We start from the raw sequence: 27,822 nt of genomic DNA on the forward strand, positions 1-27,822 counted from the left end.
AGTTTTTTAGTGCCAAAGAAATCGCATCATTAAGTTGATCACAAATACTTAAATACTTTTCGAGATTATCACCATTTTTATGTTTTCTGTATATTTTGTGAGCTTTTTGTTTATGATTTTTCTAGTTAATGATATGATTATTGAACCAAACCGGATATTTGGAGGAATAATTGGATCGTCTCCTTTTTAATGGAATTGCCTCGTGAAATACGTCAAACAAAATTTTATAAAAACCTCCATTGAAACCAGCTATAAACAGCAATAAGAACTCCACCACTGACATTCTTTGGGTTTTGAGTAAGTCACGATCATCTCTGAAAACATTATAATCATTTCCAAAAGTTTCCTCACTTTCAATGTTCACGTTCCAACTAGTTTCAGTGCCCAAAATTACTGAAAAAGAGGAGCTCAGTATATTTTTATAAATTTCATTCATTTTTGTTGCGCTTTTCATTCGATTAAAATTCTGACAATATACAACAATTTCCGTAGAATGTGTTTCAGATGAAATTTTTGTTTGTTCGTCAGAGCTTAGAATATTATTAAAAAATATCGGATTCATTAACAGTCACATCCGGTTCGTTACAGTCTGCCTCAGAAAAGTTCGTCAGATCTATCTCCTGCGAAACGTCGTGATCCTCGTCAATTTCATTCTCAGCCGCATCCAGTACGTCACAGCCAACCTCTGATCACCATATTAATTTCCATATAAACTTCAAATGGTTTGTGCCTAGTCAGGTTCTTACGAAAGGAGTTCAAATTTTAAGAGGATAATCAGGACCCAATTTGGAACCGTTTGAGCACTGTGGAGCAAAACTTTCAAATTTTGCATCAGTCTAGTGGCCATTGAGCATGGTGTCTAATGGCATGTTCATCAATTTCTGAACATTTTGATGAACTGCACGTCTGGTTCTGTTGAAATCAAAGATTTGCCACTTCCGAAGTTTCCGGAACCTGTTCCAGGGATTTTGGATGATCCATTCCGGAATTCATGCACACCATCTTTCAGTTCTTATCTAAACCTACAACTTTGCAGGACATTGTTTGGCTCTATCTCTTTGTCTGAGCTTCTTAAATAGAGTGGATACCCGGGTATCCCGACACCCGTTTAAGGGGTAAAAATAGTACATGGCCCCTGATTAGCCCCTCCTTCACCCACATTTCATGAAATTTCATCAGATCGTTTGTGTTATCTTTTAACAAGTTGTCAGAAAGCTTCATAGCGTTAAAAATCACGTACATTATTTTAATTCAATTCAAACATCAAAATGGGTACCCGGGTACCCCATCACCCACATAAGGGTTAACTTTAATTTATTTAAATCCTATTTTATATTTATTCAGCCATTCCATAGCAAAACGATGTAGTGGTTCTCAGAATTTCGCATAAAAATATAGTTTTGTTCCTTATCGCAAAATATTGGACCCGTATTTTTTATTCTGTCATTAGTGTGACAAAAAATCGTTTTTTTAAAATGTCTTGTTTCAAAAATTCAGAACTTTTGAACCACTGAACCGATTTCAAAGATCAAAATATAAAAATAAAGGTAATTAATAATACTTTTATGAAAAATATAAAAATATTAATAAATTGGAATTTTGTATTGTACAGTTGTGTTCGATAAAATAGCAGCGCATGCCGATTTTCATACAAAATGGTCAACTTTGACATGCTGTAACTTTGTTTACTTATGATCAATTGAGCTGAAACGTTCGCCAAAGAACTATAAGTATGTTCAATTTTACGATTACAAAATATTATATTTTTGGAAGCACCTGCCGGAAAGTGAGGCACCAGGGAAAATTGTTCAAAATTTCTTTGGCGAACGTTTAATAAGTTTTCAAAGTTACATCATGTCAAAGTTGACCATTTTGTATGAAAATCGGCATGCGCTGCTATTTTATCGAAGACAACTGTATTTTTTTTTATGGTTTTCATGGTTTGGGGATCGAGAGCACAATATGTTTTTATGTTTTACCTTGAACATTTGGGCTTTTTTTACACAACATATAAAAATCAGCGATGTTTTTTTTTCGTTTTTGAGTTTTATATTTTTTAAGTTATCAAGTTTTGGGTTTTCGCTCAATGCTCCTATGTGACTAGGCTACCATGCGTCTCCATTGATGTATAGTGACTGTAACATGGTCTTGTGCGTCTCCATTGATTTATAGTGATTGCATTTTTGTGTACCTTTTCTTTGATTCCCTCCTTACCTTAATTGTAACCCGTAACTTCGAGAAAACCACGAGTATTCAGTCCCGCTTCTGGTGACTCTTCGAAGAAAAAGTAAGATGTTGTATCCAAGACACGACCGTGGATTTGACGTAGAATTACGAAAGGTAGTTATGATGTCACAGCAAAAGTATAGTAAATATTAAATTGATTTCTTAACTCATTATTAGTGAAAAATTTCGATAGGTTGAAATTCAGAAGCAATTTGAGAGTTCTGTTTTTAAGATGCTCTGTCGATGTCCACATAGTACAAGCCAATCCTGGACGATATGTCTTGGATTCAAGCTCTTTATCTTTTTTTAGTTATTTGTGGTCCTGAAAAGGACCGATGGGTTGCAAGCTTGGAAGCTAGTTAAGAACAATAATGTGGAAATTTTTCCTCGTATGTGCGGAAATGAAATATGTAGGGGAAATGGATGTTATGTCCGCCTAAGTGCCCCTAATTTGGGCCCATACATAAATTCACCAATCGTTTAAAATTTCAATGGCGACCAAAACTATCAATTAGTACCGTCCCAATGACACATTCATCTAGATAAAATTGAAAATAGCAGATTTTTAGCGATGTGCCCAATCTTAGATCCATAGACCAATATTAGAGCGATTTACACTATTAGGGAAAACACATCAATCACAGAATATGAGCCTACCGGATGGTACCTCCGTTTAAACTTTTTGATGCATATGTTATGCCGCTTCTATTAAGAGAATTCGACAAGGATATTTTTGACATAATGTTCTTAATAGGAGGGACTTAAAATTTGTACCAAAAGGCATAAATATCGGTACCGTCTGGCATGCTCAGTGCTTGGTATCAATCAGGAATAAAAATGAATGTCTGTCTGTCTGTCTGTCTGTCTGTCTGTCTGTCTGTCTGTCTGTCTGTCTGTCTGTCTGTCTGTCTGTCTGTCTGTCTGTCTGTCTGTCTGTCTGTCTGTCTGTCTGTCTGTCTGTCTGTCTGTCTGTCTGTCTGTCTGTCTGTCTGTCTGTCTGTCTGTCTGTCTGTCTGTCTGTCTGTCTGTCTGTCTGTCTGTCTGTCTGTCTGTCTGTCTGTCTGTCTGTCTGTCTGTCTGTCTGTCTGTCTGTCTGTCTGTCTGTCTGTCTGTCTGTCTGTCTGTCTGTCTGTCTGTCTGTCTGTCTGTCTGTCTGTCTGTCTGTCTGTCTGTCTGTCTGTCTGTCTGTCTGTCTGTCTGTCTGTCTGTCTGTCTGTCTGTCTGTCTGTCTGTCTGTCTGTCTGTCTGTCTGTCTGTCTGTCTGTCTGTCTGTCTGTCTGTCTGTCTGTCTGTCTGTCTGTCTGTCTGTCTGTCTGTCTGTCTGTCTGTCTGTCTGTCTGTCTGTCTGTCTGTCTGTCTGTCTGTCTGTCTGTCTGTCTGTCTGTCTGTCTGTCTGTCTGTCTGTCTGTCTGTCTGTCTGTCTGTCTGTCTGTCTGTCTGTCTGTCTGTCTGTCTGTCTGTCTGTCTGTCTGTCTGTCTGTCTGTCTGTCTGTCTGTCTGTCTGTCTGTCTGTCTGTCTGTCTGTCTGTCTGTCTGTCTGTCTGTCTGTCTGTCTGTCTGTCTGTCTGTCTGTCTGTCTGTCTGTCTGTCTGTCTGTCTGTCTGTCTGTCTGTCTGTCTGTCTGTCTGTCTGTCTGTCTGTCTGTCTGTCTGTCTGTCTGTCTGTCTGTCTGTCTGTCTGTCTGTCTGTCTGTCTGTCTGTCTGTCTGTCTGTCTGTCTGTCTGTCTGTCTGTCTGTCTGTCTGTCTGTCTGTCTGTCTGTCTGTCTGTCTGTCTGTCTGTCTGTCTGTCTGTCTGTCTGTCTGTCTGTCTGTCTGTCTGTCTGTCTGTCTGTCTGTCTGTCTGTCTGTCTGTCTGTCTGTCTGTCTGTCTGTCTGTCTGTCTGTCTGTCTGTCTGTCTGTCTGTCTGTCTGTCTGTCTGTCTGTCTGTCTGTCTGTCTGTCTGTCTGTCTGTCTGTCTGTCTGTCTGTCTGTCTGTCTGTCTGTCTGTCTGTCTGTCTGTCTGTCTGTCTGTCTGTCTGTCTGTCTGTCTGTCTGTCTGTCTGTCTGTCTGTCTGTCTGTCTGTCTGTCTGTCTGTCTGTCTGTCTGTCTGTCTGTCTGTCTGTCTGTCTGTCTGTCTGTCTGTCTGTCTGTCTGTCTGTCTGTCTGTCTGTCTGTCTGTCTGTCTGTCTGTCTGTCTGTCTGTCTGTCTGTCTGTCTGTCTGTCTGTCTGTCTGTCTGTCTGTCTGTCTGTCTGTCTGTCTGTCTGTCTGTCTGTCTGTCTGTCTGTCTGACCCTTATAGACTCGGAAACTACTGAACCGATTGGCGTGAAAATTTGTATACAGGGGTTTTTAAGGCCGTGGAAGGTTCTTATGATGGTTCGAGGCCCCTCCCCCTTCTGTAGGGGGGCTCCCATACAAATGAAACAGAAATTTCTGCATAACTCGAGAACTAATCAAGCAAATGGAACCAAATTGGGCATGTGGGGGCGAGTGTGGGGGTATAAGGAGATAATCATAGGAGGTAGCCCCTTAGATAATAGGGGGGGGGGGGGCTACGTACAACATAGCATGCTTTTTTTTAAATCGGCGCATAAACTCAAGCTTATATTGAATCCAGGGCAAGACCGGGCACACTCAGCTAGTAGATAATAAAAAAGCGAATATTGATTGGAGGAATTTCTTGCTCAAATTTTTCCAATCGCTATCAATCATGTAAATTCGAGATTTTTTTTTTTGTTTTTCCTAGCGTCCTAGAGAAAACCTTATGAAGTGTCCCTGGTTAATTGACATGGTCATGAGGTATTCGGTCATTGCGAGAATTTGTATGTACCACTTCAATACTGTTACGCATTTGACGACAAACGTTTGGTTGCTGGGTACATTATCAAAGAGCTTTGAGGGTGATGTGACTGGCAGCAAGGCGAGCGAACGTTCAATGAAAATTAACTCTTAAATAACAATAAATTATGGTGATCCTAAAAAGGACCGTTTTGTCGTGATGGCTGAGTACCCAGGCAACACACATCCATCAAAATAGGTTGCTACAACTTGATTGTGACTGAAATAAGGTGCATACAAGTAACACCAACTGTTAAGTGACAAGTGTGCTGCTAGGGTAATGCTGAGCTATTTGGGTGTTCAACGCGGACGAGGCTGGCGAGCTGTATGTTGTTTGGAGCAAGGGTGACGCGCTTGGCATAGATGGCTCACAGATTGCACCAATACATTTAGAGCTATAATTCTGCACCTTCTATAGACCAGGTTGACCCTTGATAGGTAGCTGCTTTCAGGAACTGACATCCGATTGATGACCTTGACCGATATCCAAAACTCACGACGAAAATGATTTAGATCCATAGCGGTGCGGCTTCTTCCTCCTTTTATGGATGCTCATGTGAGCCTGCAGCTCGCTCCTTGCAGGCTGCTTTTCTTTGTGTATTGGAGAACAATGTTAACGCCACACGCTGAAAGCACTGCTTCTGCTGATGCTGCTGCTGCTGACACCGACGACCGGACACCACCACACACGGTGATTGAATGAGCACCGTTCAGTGAGACAGGATTGAATTCGATTTTTAAATCTGTGTTAGGGAATGCGCTGTTTGCAGGCAATCGGTGATAATTTTGATCACCATTTTGCAATTTGGACATTTGTGTATTTTTCAATAGTGACCTATTGAAAATTAATTAAGTGTTAATTTTAGCAAATTGGTAGATAAACTTCCAAACGATTGGCTTGTTTAGAATTAAAATCCATCTGCTATTGACAGAGTCATATGTGGTCAAAACCTGGCCTCTTTTCGTAATGCGGTCGATTTTGATTTTTTTTTTAAATTGCATCCCCTATATGTTGCCGAAAGACGTAGTCCTACGTCAAAAAATTCTGACTACCGTGTAAAATCTCCTTTCGTTTAATTTTGAGCTATACTTGGCATAAACAGCGAAATCGTTTACAAACTTGAATTCAATATTGCTAATTTATGCGAAATATCGAAATATCGCTTAAATTTATGTCAAATATAGCGTTAATTTTATGTTGAGAAATTTACATGAATTTTTCGAACGGTGTAGTGAAACATTGTAAAAACGTATAATGGATTTTGGCAACGCAAAGTTTCCGCATTTGAGTATTGTATCTTCTCCCAAAAAATCAGTTCATGTGTTAAGGATATGATGAGCAATTTTAATTGAAAATATTCCATGCTTTCAAAAATTGATTGAGCCTCTAAGCAGCGAGGTGTCCATCGATTTAAGCTCTGTTTAACGATTTTTTCTAGTTTCGGTAGTTCTAGTCAAATGGATACAGTACAATAAATTGCGTTTAGAATTAAGATTGTTTATATTGTGGACAGAATCAAAATATGAACAAGCATGGATTTTTTCTAAATTTGTTTTGCGAGATCTTAATTTGTTATATCTATAAAGCTGAACATAATCATATTTTTTTTATTTAAACTTAGTATCTAAAATATTATAAGACCAAGGTCTCCATTTTTTTCTTCAATCTGTTGGATATTGATACATTTCCAGACCGAATCTGATCTGAAAAATGATTCCGTATCCCAGAGTCTGATAACCTTTTTTGTTCGGAGTCTTTCAATTTACACAAGGCTAGCCCCACTATACCGTACTTTCATAATGTCATGAAAACAATAGCATAAAATTCGTACGTGGCACTTCATCAAAAGTCTTGCGTTGTTCAACCTGTTGCAAGAACTCTTTCCCATACCTTGCATGATGAACAACCTGTAGATGCCCAACGTCTTACCAGAGGGGTAGCCGATATCCATCAACCTGTTGGTAGATTTTCCACGCTTCGTCTACCACGGAGAAGAATTTTCTGCGCCCCCTTTGCACTTGGCTTGCTTTCATATGCTAGCATTTCCCCCTACTGACTGGTGGTTCTTCACGCATGCATGCCTAAAACGAAAGCACACTGGATCGTTCCATCCGTCGCAGTTCGTGGACAAGTGGAAATGACTGCCGTCCACCTCAGCCACTTTATTTACTCAAACGAACGAACGAAAAAAAAAAACAAGTGATATGCTCTAGATTGAAGGTGCTTGGGTTCGAGATTGAAATCGAAGCGTAGAAAAAAAGCGGATTGTTCCATCCTGAATCGGGAAGGGTCCCGGAATCACTTCAAACGACTTAAGGTGAGGGGTAGCAGAGCGTTTAATGGACAAAACAAGAGGCAAATTTAAGAGCGCTCTCTCATTAGTGCGATCTCGGTTCTGAAGATGATAAGATTTAAAGATAAGTAGCTAGCAGGTACATCTATGGAGCCAAAGTTCCAGCCACGAGTTGGCTCCTCACGGCTAGCGTCGCGGTTGATGACGGAACCGTGCAAGGGGGACACTAATGACTGCCAAGGCAATAAGGCCTTGGTTACGGTTCGTCTGATCTGATGTGTCGTCGTCGTCGTCGTCCCGAGAAACTAAGAAGCTTTATGCGTGGATCTGAATAATCATTTCCGCAGAAGAAGATTCTGTAGTTTTTACGCTGTTTTAGACCTACATATTTCATCGAGAATGTGGAATCGTACGTGCGTACGGGGCTTCAAATGGTGCGTGGTAACGGATTCAATCAACGGGGCTGATGGTTTGTTTTTTTTTCTTATTTCGCTTGATGTCGACTTAACAGCTTTTTATGGTCGTAATTTCACGCGCGCCCGGTGTTATTTTATTCCCCCTCTCCCAATCGACGAGGAGGTCCATCCGTGTGGAATCAATTTCCGTTCGCTGTGGTTTCGTTGGATGGATAAATGGTGCTTTACATTCAAATCAGATTGTTCTCTTCTCGCTGAGGGTTGATTGGTTCTAAAGATCGGAATCGGAAGTCTCGGAATGATGAATATTATAATGGTGAACAGCACTTTTTCACCTTACCCATAAGGTATTATAGAGTCACTTGAAGTTTGTAAGCTTTTACGGTACATCATGATCTTCTTTGTATCAAAAAATTGTCCGCACGCCTGAATAGACAACTTGTTAAAACACTGTGCAATCTTGCCTGATGGTTGAATTTAATGTGCGAATAAAAGTATCACGGCCCCATAAATTGGCACCACTCTTGATATGCAGACAAGTTTTGCGTACAAAATACTTCAAGAATGTAATAACGTTCCTGCCATTCCTAACATTTCTGAACTACGTGTATTCATGCTTATAGGTTGGTTTTATGGCACACGACCTCAGGTTTACCGGCCATAACGCAAATGCAATGACCTGTGCAATATTGAATCACCAGATGATCCTGGCTGGTCCGATGCAAATCAATAAAATCCAGCAGTCATGAGAGCTTAATAATTTAATCTTGTATGACAATAAACTGTTAACCAGTTTTCAACATTGTCATAACAAAACAGAGCCATCGAACGAACTGCATCCGTCATTCCGCAGAGTTCGCTCGAAAAAGAAAAAAGAAATCCGGAGGCAAGCGGGTGGACCTGGACATTATCAACCAACTGGCACAGGAACATTCTCATCATCCAGTCCAGTCCGAAGCCGAGGTGACTGAAACATTGATGATGGGTATGACGAGAGGATGATTTCTTTTCGTCTTCGCGATGCCCGCCACGACTAACCAACAACCGACGACGATACGGAGTTTGAGGATAAAAAAAAAGCCGGACTGGGAATGACTATAGCAGGAACAAAAACTGGTACGAAAAAAGCTCCACATCACCGTAAAACCAGTTGAGCAAGAATTTCTTCCTTTTTGTGTATTCCTTGAATAATGTACATGTATATCTCTCTACTTAGATTGCCCGCTGCCTGTATCGTGCGGATGAGTGCCTTCCGCCTCCCCCCGAAAGTACTCCAAGATCATGTCGAGCTTCCTTTGCCCGGCTAGAAAACAAATGGTTATTGAAGTTATGTCTGAATTTTCAAAGTCAAGCAAATTGTGTTCGCTTCTTGTTGGAGGAGATCTAGGTAAAACGGATGGAACGAACTGGCTGAATAGAACGTGCTTCAAGTAGAGTACGCTACACAGTTTAACAGCAGCGGGGCGATAATGTGGTTCCACCCGACCGACAGGGCCAGCTTTCACAATAATTAAATTTAATTAAACGAATTCTCATCGTTTTGAAACAGTTTCCTTGTTCCAGCTCGAATGAACCGAGCAACAACATCATCATAGAGTGCAATAATATAAAAGACGAGAAAGAGACTCTACGCTCGGTAAATGACTTGTATAACGTACCTCCAGGAATCCAATGAGTTGCGCTACTAATTCAATTACAAGTACCTGCTCCGGGAAGCCACCTCGTGGTTGTCATGGTTCGGAAGACAGCGAGCAGAGTTTTCTAACTGCCACCGTTGATCATCAGCAGCAGGTGGTAGGTTCCGTCGGGACGGGAAATAGCAATTCCACCGGCTCGTCAAGGCAATGAAGATCGAATCGAACATATTGCCCTAGCTTCTACCCCGGAGGCTGAGGGATGGAAATTAGTTTGACGGTTGGGTTGATTGGGTGCCATAAAATAATGCTACTCGAGTTTCGAAATTGAAGTCACTGAATTTAAACGAACCACATAACTCCAACCACCAACAATAAAACTATTCAGGGCTACAGGATTACGCCCCCAATCAACCACATGCTGCGGCTTTGGCTTGTGTTTTATCAGAGCGAACAGCAATGATAGCAGTGAGGCAATTTCACTTCCGAGTTAATTTCGTTTTTATATCTTAATCAACCCCTTTGTGGCAATTGAAGAAGAAAATCATTTGCCCATTAAATGAGGCATTTACATCGAAATGGGATCAATCAAGTGAAAATTTATGCTGCGAAAGCACTAAGTTCAAATGCAATGCCTAAGCCGTTTTTCATCAACTAGGTTAAATAACTAATTTATTACAATCTTGGTAGTAAAAATTTACGATACTAGTTACTTGTATTCAACGCATTTATAACAAAAAAGCGCAAGAGGTGGGGTCAATATACAAATTTACGACAAGTTTTATATGATTGACTTATGCAACTTGAATATGACTATAATGCAGCTTAATGCAGGGTTGGCTAATGGCTTTTTCAATGAAAGATCTCACGCGATATTTACAGAGATACTTCTGACACTATCATTGGATGAGAACTCTACCGATTACATACATTGTTTGCTTAAATTCATCTAAATCAGTTAGAAATGTTGAGGTCAAAACCACATAAGAATTATTCTCATGAGTGCTTGATTTATTTATTGCACACCGTCTTCGGCTACGTCGTACAGACTGATTACTTAAAACTAAAACTTGTTTAATCTAAACCTCTTATTCTATTACTAAACACATTTTTGGACATAGTAAAATCAAACTCATTACAAACATCATTAAAGGAACGCAAACATGAATTAAAACAGATATTGAATCTAAAGTTAATTATGTGGAATGGAATTCCCAGTAATAGAGCGTTACGAAATCTACGAGGAGGAATGTTCCATGGAATCCGTTTCAGGAGCTCGGGACAGTCCACATTGCCGGTGATTAGGTCGAAGATGAACAGTCGTTGCAATTTGATACGCCTTGCTGAGAGAGATTCCAAATCAATTAGCATGCATCGGTCTGGATAACTGGGAAGAATTACTGAATCATTCCATGGGACCTGACGTAAAGCAAACCTCATGAAACTTTTCTGAATCCGTTCAATCGTAAGAATATGCGTAGTGTAAAATGGAGACCACACTGCCCAAGTAACAATTTTGGTTTTATGAAGGTTCTGTAGACCATGATTTAGACTTTTGGAATGCTATAAAACCTCTATAAAACTGTAAATTTTACTTGGGTGGGAAGCAAGATACTACGAACCAGCGAGCAGAATAGTGTCTTGAGGCAATAAACGTCGGTGAAACCAGAAGCATGACGACGAATGAAACCAAGCACAGTGTATGCTTTGGCAGCTTATGTGTTCGCAATACGTTAACCTGGAATCGATCGTAACCCCTAGATCGCAGATTGAGTTTAAGCGATCTAGGGAATCCGGTCGCATGCAGTATGGATGAAGAGTAACGCTATTGCTGCGGCGGGAGAAGGATATCCCTTTGTATTTTTTGCTGTTGACTCGCATGCACGGGAAAAAATCCGATCTCCGAAATGAGAAAAATGACTCATGATTTCATGAACACAGCTGGTTTTCATGTTATGAAAATACACCATGAATAATATTCATGATATCATGAGCAACTTTTCCGTAACGCAGCAAACATTCCCAAAATCATGAATCATCCGAGTTGAAATCATGAGCAAAATTCATGGGGTTAACTTTTAAGCAAAAACTGTAAAAAGAATAAAATTAAGCATCAGACTGGATTCGAACCAAGAACCTTGAGATCATTAAACCCATACTTTGACCACTAGACTATAAGTACTTGTATATGATAGAAGACAAAAGGTGTATAAGAGATGCTTATGTAGTGTGGTTTATGAACACGGTTTGCCAAGTACGTGTAACGCTTGCAGCGGTCTTGATTCCATTGCATTATGAAATCATGAATTTCCATGACGAAATCATGAATCATTGTTATGATTTCATGGGATGGCAAGTTTTTTCATTTCATGATGTTTTATTCATGAAAATGGAATCGGATTTGTTTCCGTGTGCCGTTGTCACCGCACAAGACTAGCAAACGATTTATATCTTCTTGTCGAAGATCCTGGAGCATACGGAATATACCACCACGAAAGCATTGCGGTCAGACAGGTACGAGTTGAGCCATGCCGTGATCCAGGTGGGGAATCCAATATGATTCATTTTGCTAATGATGAGGTTGTGCGGAACTGTATCGAAAGCTTTCGCAAAATCGACGTAAACCGAATCCACTTGCTGTTTTGATGCTATATCACGTGATATCGCTGACACGTAACACGTTAGGTTTGATGTCGTTGAGCGGTGATTCATTAAACCGTGCTGGCTGTTGGAGATGATCGGGGCAGTAACTCTGCAGAGGGCTGTGTGGATCGGTTTCTCCAGCATCTTACTGAGAGTGCAAAGTATGGATATACCACGATAATTGGTGACACATTTTTTTATTTTCAGACTTGTGGATCGGTACTATGGATGCCATTGTCCATGCATTTGGGAACGTTCTGTTTTGGAGCGATCGGTTGAAAATAGCAGCGATGATCATTGAAAAATGACAAGACAGCTAATGATAGGTAGTTTCATCTCGCGAGAGTGAGAGGATCTGTTTTCTCATCGTCACATGACGGCCATGATATTTACCAGCTCTGGCTCAATGCCTTGAACATGTGGTAAATGCATGTAATCTTTCCAACTAATTGAATTTGTGTTACCGTACACTTATGTATGGTTGAAAATTCATGATGACATTTAATTTCAACTTCTATAAGACTCATTAAAAGCAAATGAAGCTGCCAAAATATTTTGAACTTGACGAACATCAGGAAGTTTGAATTTTAATTAGAGAAGAATAATCCACAAATATGTTCGAATGATTTGTTCAAGATGAAGGATATTGAACATTCCTTTCCAGTGTTGGAAAAATATCAAAACATCAAATCTCACCAAAGCCCAAGATCACGCTTGATTTTCGTAGACAGAAATCAACAAGCACACAACTGCGGTTGATATTGCAAGCTGTGATGCCGCAGCTGGGAATATCAAGCTAACAAAACTCACCAGCTGCAAATCTCACCAAACTGTGGTGAGATTGAGTTTCATGCTTTTGCTTTACACCCGAACGCAACCGAAACTTCCATAACGGCTTGCAGCAGTTCCTTCGTGTCTGCCATTGGTGAACAGTAAAAAGAGATAGCAAACTATACTTTCTCTTTCAAAGAAACGATGTGCAACGGAATCAATTTTGTGTCTAGTCAACTCTCCGATTGATTTTTAAACGTTGTGAATAGTCTCGCAATATCAAAGGAGCTGGTAGAATCAATATCAAGCATTATATTTTGTTCCAATCAGTGTTCGGAAAAACTCAAAAACTCAAATCTCATGTATGAGTTTATGCACCTATGAGTTTTGCCTTGCAAAATTCAACGTCGCAAAAATCACCGATGAGTTTTCAGGTTCAAAAATTCATTGCTTTATATTTTGGTGTTATTCATTGTTATTACTATTGTTTGTGCATCAGGGATTGGAAAACTAACACAACATACATAGGCATGATATCAATTGACGTTTGAGTGGTTTTTATGAGTTTAAAGCTGGAATGATTATTCGGCGTTGTGAGTGTGAGTGAGTGAATATGCATTAGAATCTCAAGCGTGAATGTTGTTTGCCGCATTCGGACGCGACTTTATTCTCGCGTGGAGGCTCAATGAATGAGATTTGATAATGATTTTCCGAACACTGGTTCCAATATGATATTGAGAGCGGAAGAATATAAATTTACTAATAATCAAGAGGGGGCGACACATCTAAATCTCAATTCTAGATGCTCAACAAATCTCACACTAGCTAATCAAACTTCGAAAAATCTTCTTTGATTTCGCTGAAGGAAGTATTACTGCTACCTACAGTTGCAACAAATTTAAACAGAACTTTTCAGTGCTAAATATTACCTGCAAATTTTCTACTTTGCTCGATTCTTATTCCTCTTGGATCCTTGTTTGGACCTTACCCTCATGCTTGGATATCGATTTGGAAAAATTGCTCTTCGATCCTTCAGATTCTCTGCTTGGAAGTCGATTTGGAGAAACTTTGTTCTACCACCATCAGTGTCTGGTTTTATCATTTACCATCACATGCAACGAGTAGCACTTCAACTCAGTGTAGATGAATTGTCTTCGTTTTGAATATCTTCGCTGTGAAGTACGAGCGAAACGAACAAATGAGTTCATTATACATCAACGAATACGCGTTGTTGATATTAACCACTGCTTGATTATCCAACCCAAAATTGTCAAAATCAGAAACAATCCTCAAAAGCAAAATATTTTTTCCTTATTAGAGATTTGTATCGATTTTTCTCCTTTAGTTTACTTAAATCTTTGTTTTTTAGCTAGGTAGGTTCCGATTCTACACATTATAGTTTCATTTTTATACCTGTGATCTTGACATTTTTACCTAGGGGATGAGTACTTAAGGGGGTTAGGTTTTGATAAGTTCTTTAGTAGGATTGACACTGATGAAGACTGCATATTGCAGTCAAAATACGTCACATCTGTCGGATACCATCATTAATTAAGTGGAAGATAACCTTTTTTGCTGTTTTATTATATTATTAGATATTATCATCAATTCAGCACGAGGCAATAATTTTCCATCAACATGTGTATAAAAACCAACACGTTCTCCAGCTCTATATTTGTGTAATATGAAAATAATTATTTTGCATTTGATCCTCAAAATCATCCCCACCATGATGAAGATGAACGTTGATATTGACAACAGCACAGGCAATAATAAACATCCAGCCACGAGTGAACAAAAGCAAATGTTGACTTCGATACTCATAGGTTGCCTTGATCAAGAGAATGTGTTTATGTAAAAATTCAATTTCATACAGGTAGTTGGTCTATATGTTAATGTTGTCTTAATTTTCGGCTGAGTTGAGTGTAGAAGGAATGATTTTTAAAAGCACTAACCACCATAGTACCTACACGCAAAAGAAAAGGACAATCGCTTGATCCCCCTTCTGATGAAATTCAATTGAGTAATCAATTTGATATGCTTACTAGGATGGGTCATCATGATCATTTTTTTCAGAACAATGTTTTTTTGATTCCATTTGGGGTCTCAAACAACTGTGCAAAATTTGGCGCATGAAATACGCAGGAAGTGCCTAACAACTTTGATGAAGGGTGTGTGGTGCTAGAATGCCAATAAAAAAAAGTTATAGCTGTTCAAAGATCAATGTTTCGAATTAAATGCCAAAAGTCCCCTTTCCTGACAACACTGCCGGTGTACCAATCAAAGTCAGACTCCAAACTGAAATAACTTCGAAGTTTCTTATCTTATCGATTTGGTATTTTTAGATGAATTATTCACAAACAATTGTTCAATCTCATCTCACCCTCCTCACTCATATAAATGGAAGTAAAGCTTCAAACTGTAATAACTTCGGTGCTTCTGATCTTGTCAAGTTGGTATGTTCAGACGTTCATTCAGCCATATCGTTGGCAACCATCAAGGAAGCAACTCGTTAATCTGTATCATTACTCCACTCGTTTGCCGGATTTTGCATGAAGCCGGTCGAAATTTCTTAAAGGAATCAGCACTGTTAGAAAAGACGTTTGACTTGGGAACCCAACTAAAACGTAGCCCACTTATAGTTAACCCAACAAGCGAAATCCGAATGTTTCTGTGTCTGAGGCGAAACTGGTGAAGACAGTTTACGTTTTCTCCTGTTTTTGGTTTTTGACGTACGACTTCTGTGTTTTCTATATGCGGGTGGCCCGAATGGCAGTGTAATATTTCAAACAAAAGCTTTATATCGAAATAATAAAGCAGTTGGACTATTAATTCAAACAACATCTCCTCACTAACAAATGAACGGACAGGTGGATATTAAATATTTACACTACAACAATTTTCGTTTTTCAACTTCTTATAGAGTACCCCCCCCCCTCCCCGATTTCTAACTACGCTTATGAGACTGAGCAAATATGTTTGAAGAATTCATCCTGAATATATCAAATCGATAAGATAAGAAACTCCGAAGTTATTTCAGTTTGAGATATTACTTCTATTGATATAACTGAGGAGGCGGGGTATATTATTACCCCCCTCCAACTACACATATGAGATGTGTATGATATGAGAGTTTGTGAGAGTTTTAGAATAATTCATCTGAACATACCAAATCGGCAAGATAAGAAACTCCGGAATTTTTTTCAGATTGGAATCTGACTCCCATTGGTACACCGGCAGTCTTGGTCAGACTTCAAGTCTAGTGAAATAAACAACCTTAAGGCCTTATAAAAGCCAACCTTATGCTTCATGTCCGAGTGAATAGCTATTTTTGAACGAAGTTGCTTGACATTAACTCAGTTAATTAATTAATTAATTTATCTCTATTAGGGAGGCTTATTAACTCAGTTACAACTTTGCTGAAGATTGTATATAAGTAACAATTCAAGCTGAACATTAAGAACAGAAGCTGATTGTTGGTTGATTTGAGGTGTACGGAGCTGATTACCACCAGGCTGAATAAATAGTTGATTAGTAATGCATGAAGCAAATTGCATCCCAATAATTCAACCTCAGTAAGTTAGCTGATCTAAAGACTGAACAAGACTTGTTTAAGCTTAACACTACTCGACAAATCAGCAATGCACTACACATATTTTGATGGCCTGATAGCATAATATTAATCTATTGCACAATAGTGTTAAATGTCGTCAGTATCACTTGTTACATTTCCGACATTTAAGTTCTTCTGTGGCTATGATGTCAATAGCGTACCTATTTACCAGTCAAAATTGGATTCTTTAGCAGCAAAATTAAGCAATGGCTCCGATAATGACCATGCACCAGATCCCTAGGCTTAAACACTTCAAACTGAGGAACAACGAATAGAAGATTAGGAATCACATAGATGAAGCCGAACTAGCTCATTTTCCCTTGTTTCAAGTTCATCCAGGGTGATGCAACCCACTATTAACAAGGCACAACATTTAAATGACTAAAATGTATTCCTTTGATTACTTAAAAATCATGTTCCCCTAGTTCGAAGTAGTTAGGACTGGGAATCGGTGGTAGATCTTACATCCCGTAACGTACCATTGATTACTCACTGTGATGCAACGTTTGAAGTGAAGCAAATGGTATCGCCTGTATTTCCGAAGGGTAGATCGTCTACGCCGATTTAGCTACGGAGATGATTATTTATCCAAGGAGGATTGACGGAGGAAGTACCGCCAGTGATTCAATTACACAACGATTTCCAAAGTTTAAAGTCTCAACAATGACATCCAAGTTATCATCGCTTTCCAGAAATCGTCAATCAAAGTCAATCAAAAATGTTTCAATATTTTCACGTTAATGTTATCATAAATATTGTTGCTGGGTCATCTGTAAAGGCTGCTCCTCACTAAAATGGTTGCATCCGATGAAATATCCCGAGTTAAATCATAATCGTCCCGAAGAAAGTTGCCATAGTTACGTATAGAATCAATAATACTCTAATTTACATCATTTAATGCATTTAATGCAATGCAAAGTGCAAGACGCGGAGCTTATAAAACTAAATAGGGGAGAATGGTATACAACGCACACCCTGGGCAGAACGCACCAGCCGACTATTATTTGTGTTTTTCATGGCTTTTACGTAACTTTTTTGTTGTCTTATCAAGCACTTCAAGAAAAACTCAAAATAAAATGAAAAAGTGCGTCTTACCCCGGGGGTGTGTTATGTACTGGTACTCCCCTACTGGTCTTATAACATGTTTTGAAAACATTATAAAAAGCAGCGGCAAAAAATTAATCTAAAAAAAAAAAATGAGCATGGGAATCGAACACAGGTCCTTGGGGTGATAGACTTATTACTTCCTAACTAGACCAACTCCGCTTGATAAAAGTTTTATAATGAGTATCTATCATGTTCTTGCCAATAGCATGAAAATTATATCCTTGCATTAATTTATGAGATGTCATAAAAAAGTGTATTCAACTCTCTTTATAACAAACCTCCGAAAACCTCATAAGAAACTGTCAATCACTGCGTGAAGAGACAGTCCGGCTCACTGGCGTCGTCAATGTCCACGTAAATCTGGAAACTACAGAATCTCTTCAAGAGCTTTATAATTTCAACAAAGATTGATTTTGCATACGACAAACAAAATTTGAAGATAAATGCAGAAGAAAACTATTTTGGAAAATGTTAAACTCTAGGAAGTATGAAGATATCATCTATAAACCTCATATAAAACATAGGATGTTTTCTGCATCACTTGTAATACATTTATACAACAAGCCGTTCTAATTATTTTTCAGAAAGATGTTTTGTGTGTTACTTGGGTGAGGGGAATTGTTCAAACACGAAACTAAATCTTTCTGATTTTGCGTTAATATTGGCATCAATATCGTCGTCATAAGTATTTGCATCAATATTATTGACAATACTTTTGAGTATTGACAATATTTTTGTATGTGGGTGCTCGCCAATGGAAAGAAGAGCTTCAATCATCACATCATTATTTGCTCGCCGATTATCACGAGATTGTTAAAAAATGACTGGTAAACCAGAGACACGGACATTTTGCAGTTAAATAATCCTACATCATTCCTAAACACTAGGTGAAGGATCCGAGAGAAAGCATTTCTTACTAGTTCATTGCAACATGCAATTATGCATCAACTTTGTTTTGCCTTCTTTCACCCACTGCTTTTTCCAAATTTGAACAATACTGATGTCAGTAAAGTAAAGTAAATATCAAAACTTAGGCATAATGGCCCATTTGGCCTAATGGCGATTGTTCTTAAGACCACCAAAACAACGTATTTCCCTGATGCGAAATCTGACTACGACCTTGCCCAGAACACCCTGTAGAATACCAGAGATTCGCATCATGAAATGTGCTCAGACTGCAGCTAGAATCGATTTCTCTCTCCTTGAAATACACCAAAATGTCTAACACTGCTACGAAAGCCAGGTTACCATTATTCGTTACATAGTTTGCTTTTTTTGTTTAATGACATACTAATGAATTTCGCATAAATTACAACATTATTTAAGAATTATTTTGCGTTTTCCAATGCGTTACGTTTCATTTTACGCTATAACTCTTAATGTATGGTTCGTAAAAAAAAGTCTAACCCTGCTACTGGAAGTTAGTGTTCGATGTAAAATCATGACTTCCAACTCCCATCATTCTTCCGCCGATTCCAAACATTGCCAAAAGTCTACAAAAATGAGAAACAATCGACCCCGGCATGAAGCGCGTTCCCCGCATTAATTTCAATCGATTCCATTCTTCTCACAGTCCACGCCAACCGACCAACACCGATCCACTTCCGGTTCATGAACAAGCATGACTATTTTCTTTTGTTCTCATTTCCATGATGCTGCTGCTACTGCTGCTGCTGTTGTGCCAGACTGCCCCTCATGATGGACATCGGTCAATCATCTTTGGCTTACCCGATCGGTTCAATAGATCCGTTTCGCCCGGAGGGATGCTCGGTTAATCGGAAGTTTTACAACACCGCTGGGCCAGCCGGAATGGTCGATACAGAATCTGAGCACCCTGGCAAGTCCTCAATTTCGGTTGTTTATGAGTTGACCCAGACATAGGCACACACAAACGCACTTGGCCCCGTCGCGCAATGAATGGAAGGAATAGACATCGCAATTATTCACATTAGCTGCTTCTTCCGAATACGCGTCGCCGCCGTGTTGCTTGCCGGAGGGCTATCGGTGTCCAAAGACGACGACGGCGATGTGGGGAAAGGTCTTCTTGACTTTGAGTTGTGTCGTGGGAATTTCTTCCATCACACGCACTAAATGAAACACAACAAGCTCTGGGAGGAAGAGATAGAGCAGCAAGTCAACAAACGGGCTGCCCCACCCCGGCAATGACCTTTTCCCGGGGAGGGGGTTCACTGCCGCCATGTATAGCTACTTAACCTGTCGCGGAACATGGGACCGCACCGGGAGGAGTTGCACGCGAGAACTGATATTCGCAGGTGATAATGAGTTGTTTTGTTTCAAGGAATTTGAAGAAAATATCACTGCTAAAACCAGATCTAGAGCGACATTCCAACTTGCTGCCTAGGGACGGCTGGTTGAGGATAGTTCTAGCAGGTTTCCCTCCATACTGTGGGGGGCGATCTATTGTATTCAAATCCTGTGAACTTTCCGGAGGTGCGTACCTCAAGAGAGTGTGGCCAGTCGGTTGTTTTCTCCGAGAGTCCCACGGTCATAACGAAATTAATGGGTAGAGAGATACACGTACGCATCGAAGGGAGTAATGGCATGGGATGAGGCTGGGGATAGGGGGAACAAGGGGGCGTTGAGGGAATCTCATCCGGCTTCCCTGGTTAAAAACACACTATACAGTCTGTGTGTATTCTGAGCTCATCTCATCTTTGGGATGGAACGGAAATGTTAAAAACCTCATTACAATTCGGAACAACCTCGCCTCGATGAGGGTAGTTGACCTGATTTGATATTGATGCTGCAGAATTACGGAAAGCGCGGGCGTTTACAGATGAGGGGGATGACTCTTTTTTTTCGGTATATGTAACGTGGTTTGTCTTACTACATCAATTCAGATTTTATGATACCGAGCCTGTTAGTTGTCTATTCTATGTTCAGTCAGGTGTTCAAATGCGAATCTGTTCGAAGAACTGCTTCTCCGTCGATACATCTCAGGTCTTCATCTTTTCTTTTCTCACACTATGAAAAATGAAAAACGCTGACCTTATTGAATACTCCAATAACAGAAATACATCTGAATTGCTTTGAACCAGTGGTGTTTCGCTGAAGCTGCTATCAAAGCATGATTTTCTATTGTTGTGATATTTTGATAGCATACATTCAAGAGCTAATTTTGATCTGATAGCAGATTGATTAATTTACATTCAAAGTGTTTTTATGTTACTTCATACGTGAAGTAAGCGATTTTCAGAGTTGGTTGGAAATGCTAACCTGAAGCTTTAGTGTTTTAATTTATTAGCTAGAGAATGATCTTGAGAAGAGGGTAGGTGGATAGTTCCGTTAGAGTACGGCAGTATGAAAATTGAATAGAAGTTGAAAATGAGCGAAGGGCCATTAATGCGACAGTTTTTCCACAGAACCATCCACCTTACCTCTTCTCAAGATCATTCTCTAGCTAATAAATTATCACACTTTAGCTTCATGTTAGCATTTCCAACCAACTCTGATTAATTTAAACAATATGCAAAAAGCATGATGAGACATAATAGCAAAATTTAATATTAATTTGCTTTGATTTTTGCTATTCTTTAGATATGGCAACAACTGACTTTGCTAATGCTCCGTTATGGTCCCATAGGTGTTTTGACATTATTTTTGATATTGTATCTCTTATATCAATCAAACTTATAGCAATTTTTGATATTCTGCTCCCCAAATCTCAAACTAAAACTTACTATTGATTTGATATTCTCGTCTATTCGGGTATTGCAAGTTTCACTGTACCAAAACATCATCCTATGTTCGAATGAAATCTCAGACCATTCAATTCGAATCACCGAAATGGTTTTTTCGAATGATAGCTGTAACCGGATGACGGTTGGATTATAATCAGATGATGCTCCTATCGATTACAGGATGAAGATTGATACGAGAAGCTACTACTACTATTTGTTTATTTACTTATTGTCTTGTGGTTTACAATTATTGTACATTTTAATTGATTTAGCCCGAAAGCTCTTCGTCTTTAGTGATTCTGTCTGTGACAAGTAACTGTTTGATTTTAGTTTTACATTGTAATAGTTTGCTTTTAAGGAAAGCATATTTGTTGATTTTAGTTAGAAAATTTGATATTCTACCTACTTAACCTAGTTGCCTAACCTAACGTGCCAGATCCCTAATGATCTGTTGATCGGATCGCATGCAGCAATCTTTGAACCTTTTGATGGTAGCAGTTCTCCGTAATGCCAAGGTCTGAAGACCAGCCAGGCGGTGGACCTCAGAATTTCTAGTACGCGGTAGACTTTTTTTTTTTTTTTTTTTTTTATTATAGTCACTTTAACACTCTTGGGTCATTCGTGACTTGTCTGGGGGTGAGATTTGAACTCGTGACTTTGGCATGAGAGGTATGGATGTTAACCACTACACCGGGGTCACCCCCACGCGGTAGACTGTTAAGGATCATCCTCAGGATCTTGTTCTGAATCCTTTGTAGTTTGAGGTGATGAGAATGTGCGCAGCTCTCCGAGATTGGCAACCCGTACTCTATGACGGGAAGGATTATTTGCTTGTAGACAGCGAGCTTGTTTTTCAGGGATAGGGTGAATCTCCTATTGATTAGCGGGTACAACGACCTTATCAAGATGTTGCATTTTGTTTTTTTTTGTCATTTCAGGGAGAGTCAGTTTCCTGTCGAGTGTTAGTCCGAGGTAGACTACCTCTTTAGACCGCTTCACCACTGTGCCGTTTAGGCAGATTTTATTATTCTCAGACGGAACAAGCTGGGAGATTTTGAGTGTGGAAAAATTATGACCTGGGTCTTCGCCACGTTGATATGGATCTTCCAGCTGTTGAAATACTCAGACAGGACATCCAAGCCTCTCTGGAGTTTGGTAGTCAGAGCTCCGATGACCCTACCCTTGTAGACGATGGATGTGTCGTCTGCGAACAAAGACAACGATCCATCATGAGGAAGATCGGAAGATCGTATCGATGCAGCCAGGTCATCATGCTAGATATTGCCAAACACTTTTTCAACGTCTAACAATGCCATAGCAGATGTTTTTGAAACAGCCTTGTTCCGTCTAAGAATGTTTGTTACTCGGGTCAGTTGGTGGACGGTTGATCGACCTTTTCGAAAACCAAACTGCTCCTCGAGTAAGATGTTGTTTTCTTCGGCAGATGTTAGAAGCCGGCTCTAAACTGCCCTTTCGAAAAGCTTGGATAACCCTGAGAGAAGGCTGATGGGTCGGTAACTTGAAGGAGAGGAAGGATCCTTCCCAAGTTTCCGAATGGGGATGACTTTAGCTCACTTCCAGCACGGTGAGAAGTAGCCAAGTCGGAGGCACTGATTTAAAATGGTTTTAGAATATGGAACTTAAGTGCTTGAACTCCAGATTTAGGATGTTGTCGAAACCTTGTTTTTGGAAGTTTTGATATAAGCCAGCAGTTCGTCAGCCATGATCTCGGATTCCTCGGGAAGGATGTTAGGAATCTGGTGGAGATTGGTTACATTTTCAGCAACCTCAGCTTCGTGAGGGCTGGTGATGTTTTGTCCGAGATTGTGGGAGCTGACCAAATGTTGACCTATCGCGGCAGCCTTCTCTTCAGGTGTTATCAGGTGAACCACTGAACCGACGGGACAATTCAGTGAAACGAGCGGTGGAATAGGCCTCGGTTTAGTTTTGAGGACTTTTGTTAGTTTCCAAAAGGGTTTTGCACAATCTGGTAAGGAACGGATGTTATTGGCGAAATTTTCATTTCTGAGTTCCACCATTTTGGCTTTGATAAGTTTGGTAAGACGGTTGGAATGAGTCTTCTAGGTAGGCAGTCCAGTTCTCTGGTACTGCCTATGCATGGCGTTACGGAGTGATACGAGAAGCGAACGGACCTCAGTTTAAATACGTAATGCTACATGTAAAGTTATTGTCATTCCAAATTGAAATGTATCTGGAATTGGTTCAGCCCCATAATGCAAATCATCCAAAAAGTTGATGTTAATAATATTATCGAACGTCATTTGCTAATCTGAGCTGACAAATGAGGTGGTCATAGCCATCGCTATCAGAGGTCGTACGAACATTAGTAAAGCATGGGAACCGAAGATTGCCTGTTTCGATGGGCGTCAAAGCTGAGTTCAAACTTAATAGTGGAATTGGCACCAAGGTGATGCTCCGCACGAGAGCGGAATACAATCTGGCCGTAAAGCACCTGAAGGATTCCAAGGCGGAGTTCTTAATCCACGATATTCCCGGTGAGAAGCCCTTCAAGGTGGTCATCCGAGGTCTACCGAGCTACCACCCAAAGTTCATCTCGGATCAAATTAAGGACCACAAGCTGGTCCCAACTGCCGTCTACTGGATTACGCGAAGGGACAAGAACACGCAAAAGTACCCGGATTGCCTTTTCCTGGTACACTTCCAGAAGGGAACAGTGACGATGAATGCGTTGCGCTCCATCAACTCCATCATTGTGGGATGGGAGCCATACCAAGGCGGCCGTCACGACGTCACCCACGCGTTGCCTGAATTTCGGACATGGCATCCGAAACTGTCACATCAAGCCGCGGTGTGACAAATGCACACAAAACGCGAGGATTTCAAGTGGATCCGAAAGCAGGCGTCCACAAGAAACCAACCAGGACGAAAGAAAGAAAACACTCCGGCATTCAGGGTTAAGCAACATGACTAAAGGGCGAACACGAAATTATTGCGACACATTCAACAGGGCATAACTCTTTTACCATTGGGTAAAAATCAACCAAATTTTGCACACTTTCTCATTGATGTGTATTGTGTACATGCTGTCAAACTCGAAGTCGTGTTTTTCGATTCAACGAAAATGGAGGTGAACCAACGCGAGTTGAGAGAACAAATTCTTTCCAAACACCTGGAATTTCCTGACCTGTCGCACCGGCAGTTGGGAAAAATGTTGAACATTCACCATTCAACCGTCTCCAGATGAAGTAATGAAATTGAGTTGTTAGCGGAATGCTTTAATAAAACAGCAAAAAAGGTTATCTTCCATTTAATTCCACTTAATTAATTTTGGTATCCATGACAGATACGTATTTCGACTACAATGTGCAGTCTTCATCAGTGTCATTCCCACTAAAGAACTTATCAAAATCTAACCCCCTTAAGTACTCATCCCCTAGGTATAAAAGTCAAGGTATATAAATGAAACTACAATGTGTTGAATCGGAACCTACCTAACTAATTAAAACCAAAGATTTAAGTAAGCTAAAGGAGAAAAAACTATTCAACTCTCTAATAAGGAAAATCCCAAAGGCTTGGTAGCCATCATAATGAAGTAATGAAATTGGGTTGTTAGCGGAATGCTTTAATAAAACAGCAAAAAAGGTTATCTTCCATTTAATTCCACTTAATTAATTTTGGTATCCATGACAGATACGTATTTCGACTACAATGTGCAGTCTTCATCAGTGTCATTCCCACTAAAGAACTTATCCTTATGGGAATGACACTGATGAAGACTGCACATTGTAGTCGAAATACGTATCTGTCATGGATACCAAAATTAATTAAGTGGAATTAAATGGAAGATAACTTTTTTTGCTGTTTTATTAAAGCATTCCGCTAACAACCCAATTTCATTACTTCATTATGATGGCTACCAAGCCTTTGGGATTTTCCTTATTAGAGAGTTGAATAGATTTTTCTCCTTTAGCTTACTTGAATCTTTGGTTTTAATTAGTTAGGTAGGTTCCGATTCAACACATTGTAGTTTCATTTATATACCTTGACTTTTATACCTAGGGGATGAGTACTTAAGGGGGTTAGATTTTGATAAGTTCTTTAGTGGGAATGACACTGATGAAGACTGCACATTGTAGTCGAAATACGTATCTGTCATGGATACCAAAATTAATTAAGGTCTCCAGAGTGTTGAAGCGGTTCCAGGAGCGGTTGACGTTGGACCACGGCAAAGGAGCTGAAAGAAAACTGGGCCGGAGAACAAAAAGACGGAGGGAAAGGTGAAGCGGATGATTAAAGCAAATCCCAACGTCTCAAGCCGTGATTTGGCTAAAAAGATCGGCATGTCGCAGAGCTACGTCCAGAATGCAAAGAAGAGAGCTGGACTACATACATACAAGGTACAGAACTCCTCAAGCCGCGATGAGCGGCAACAATCGACGGCTAAAACTCGGGCACGGAAGCTCTACGAGAAGATGCTGACAAAATATGGCTGCTGTGTGATGGACGACGAAACGTATATAAAAGCCGATTTTAAGCAAATTCCGGGGTTGGAGTTTTTCACCGGCAAGAGCAAGTTCGATGTGGACGACAAATTTAAGAAGAAGCAAATGTCGAAGTTCGCCTCCAAATATCTCATTTGGCAGGCCATCTGCTCTTGCGGACTGAGGAGTGAGCCTTTCGTGACAAAGGGTACAGTAAATGGCGAGATCTACAAATCTGAGTGCCTCGAGAAGCGCCTTTTGCCGTTCTTGCAGCAGCACGACGAAGCTCCGCTATTTTGGCCAGATTTTGCCTCATGCCACTATTCTAAAAGTGTCCTGGAGTGGTATGAGGCCAATTCTGTCCATTTTGTTCCAAAGGACATGAATCCGCCAAACTGTCCGGAGTTGCGCCCGGTGGAGCAGTACTGGGCAATAATGAAGCGGGAACTTCGGAAGAGTAAGAAGACAGTCAAAGACGAGAAGGACATGTTAAGAAAATGGAAAAAAAAAACTGAGAAACTGGTACCGGATGACACTGTAAAGACTTTGATGGAGGGCATCAAGCGAAAATGCGTTCAATTTTACACTCAAGGCTCCATCGATTAACTTTTCTTTTGATTTTTGAAGTAAATATATGTATAAAACTACCCTAAAATTTTGGTTTGATTCTAAACATTATAAGAAAATTGGCATGACATTTTCGGTGTCGCAATAATTTCGTGTTCGCCCTTTAAGCAAATCCACGGGTGCAATCCGGCCTTCGCTAAGAAACTTTTTGTGTTTCAGCTGTACAAAGCTCTCTATCCCCCTGGATTCTGGAGACAATTACCAGCACAAAACGCCAATCCCGATCTCTTCTCTGCCGATGAACTGATGAAGATTTTCGTCGACATGACCAGCGCTCTTCGTTAGTACCGCAACAAGCCCGAACAGGTCCAAGTGCTCGGTAAGTTTATCATTCAATATGGCGTCTAAACCGTTAACTCTAGATAGAGCTGGAATTAGGGCGTAACAACTTTTGTAAACAATGACTTCTATCGATGATTTCTAGGAATTCAAGGCACGCCCACGCAAACCAACATAACCATCAGATAAGGGAAGTCTTCTCCTATCCGATGGTGATGTTGATTTGCGTGGACGAGCCTTGACTTCCTAGAAATCATCATTGTTTACAAAAGCTGTTACGCCCTAATTCCCGCTCTATCTATAACTATCGTCACTTGGAACGTTTGCTGTGTACGAGCAAAAAAACTCGAGCTTGCTGACTTTCTCCACAAGCACAATATCGACGTGGTCTTCCGATGAGAGACCCATCTCAAATCTGGCGACAGCTTTTGTTTGTCTGATCACAACATTATCCGACTTGATTGCACCGACTACCACCACGTCAACTGGGTCCAGTTTGTACGTGTGGTTGACCGGAACATCGACGAAAATCCGCCACTTGACACCGTAGAGGACATCGATCAGGCGCTGGAAGGACTTCACCAGGCTATATCCGTGGCCGACGAGACGTGTGTTCGGCAAGTTCCTGTGAGGGGTAAGTTTGTTGCCATTGATTCCAACACCCAATTATTGATTCGTTTAAGAAATGATTGTAGAGGGCAGTTTCAGAGGACTGGTGATCTGCGCAAAAAACGTGAAATGGCCGATCTGAGCAAGGAGATTACTTCCAGAATGGTCTCCCTCCGAAACGAAAGTTTCAGGCGCGTTGTCCAGAATCTGGACGACAACTTCAAACCATTCTGGAAGGTAGCCAAGGTCTTGAAGACTCATCTCAAACCCGTTCCATCTCTTAGAGTCGAAAATGATGACGATCGGCTCAAAATCAACCCGCAGGAGAAAGCAAATGCGATTGGCAACCACATTGTTTCGTCGCATCTGCTTGGCTCCATCATCCAAAGTCCACTTGAAAATCAGGTTGCACAATGTGTACAAAACATGGATGCCTCTCCTTGTGTCGTCCCCCCCCCGGCAGAAAATATTATGGGGGAGCAGATTTGCTCAGCGCTGAAAAACACCAAGAACACATGAATGCTCCCGGGTTTGACGGTATATTCAACATGGTATTGAAGAAGCTGAGTACGAAAGTGTACTCGCTTTTGACTGCTATCTTCAACATATGCTTGGAAC

General features: G+C 40.3%; 1 long non-coding RNA gene across 1 annotated transcript in view; it reads left to right on the forward strand.

The window, feature by feature from the left end:
• The window catches only part of LOC135707717 (uncharacterized), a 335,458-nt gene extending 308,763 nt beyond the window's left edge, over window positions 1-26,695 (forward strand). The window contains exon 3 of the long non-coding RNA XR_010518264.1: window positions 26,683-26,695. This is a non-coding gene — a long non-coding RNA (uncharacterized LOC135707717). The remainder of the gene's footprint in view (window positions 1-26,682) is intronic.
• The last annotated feature ends 1,127 nt before the right edge of the window (window positions 26,696-27,822 follow it).

Source organism: Ochlerotatus camptorhynchus, unplaced genomic scaffold (genome assembly GCF_037179485.1).
Source record: "Ochlerotatus camptorhynchus isolate MF236.1 unplaced genomic scaffold, CSIRO-AGI_Acam_v1.1 ptg000316l, whole genome shotgun sequence".
Taxonomy (NCBI): domain Eukaryota; kingdom Metazoa; phylum Arthropoda; class Insecta; order Diptera; family Culicidae; genus Ochlerotatus; species Ochlerotatus camptorhynchus.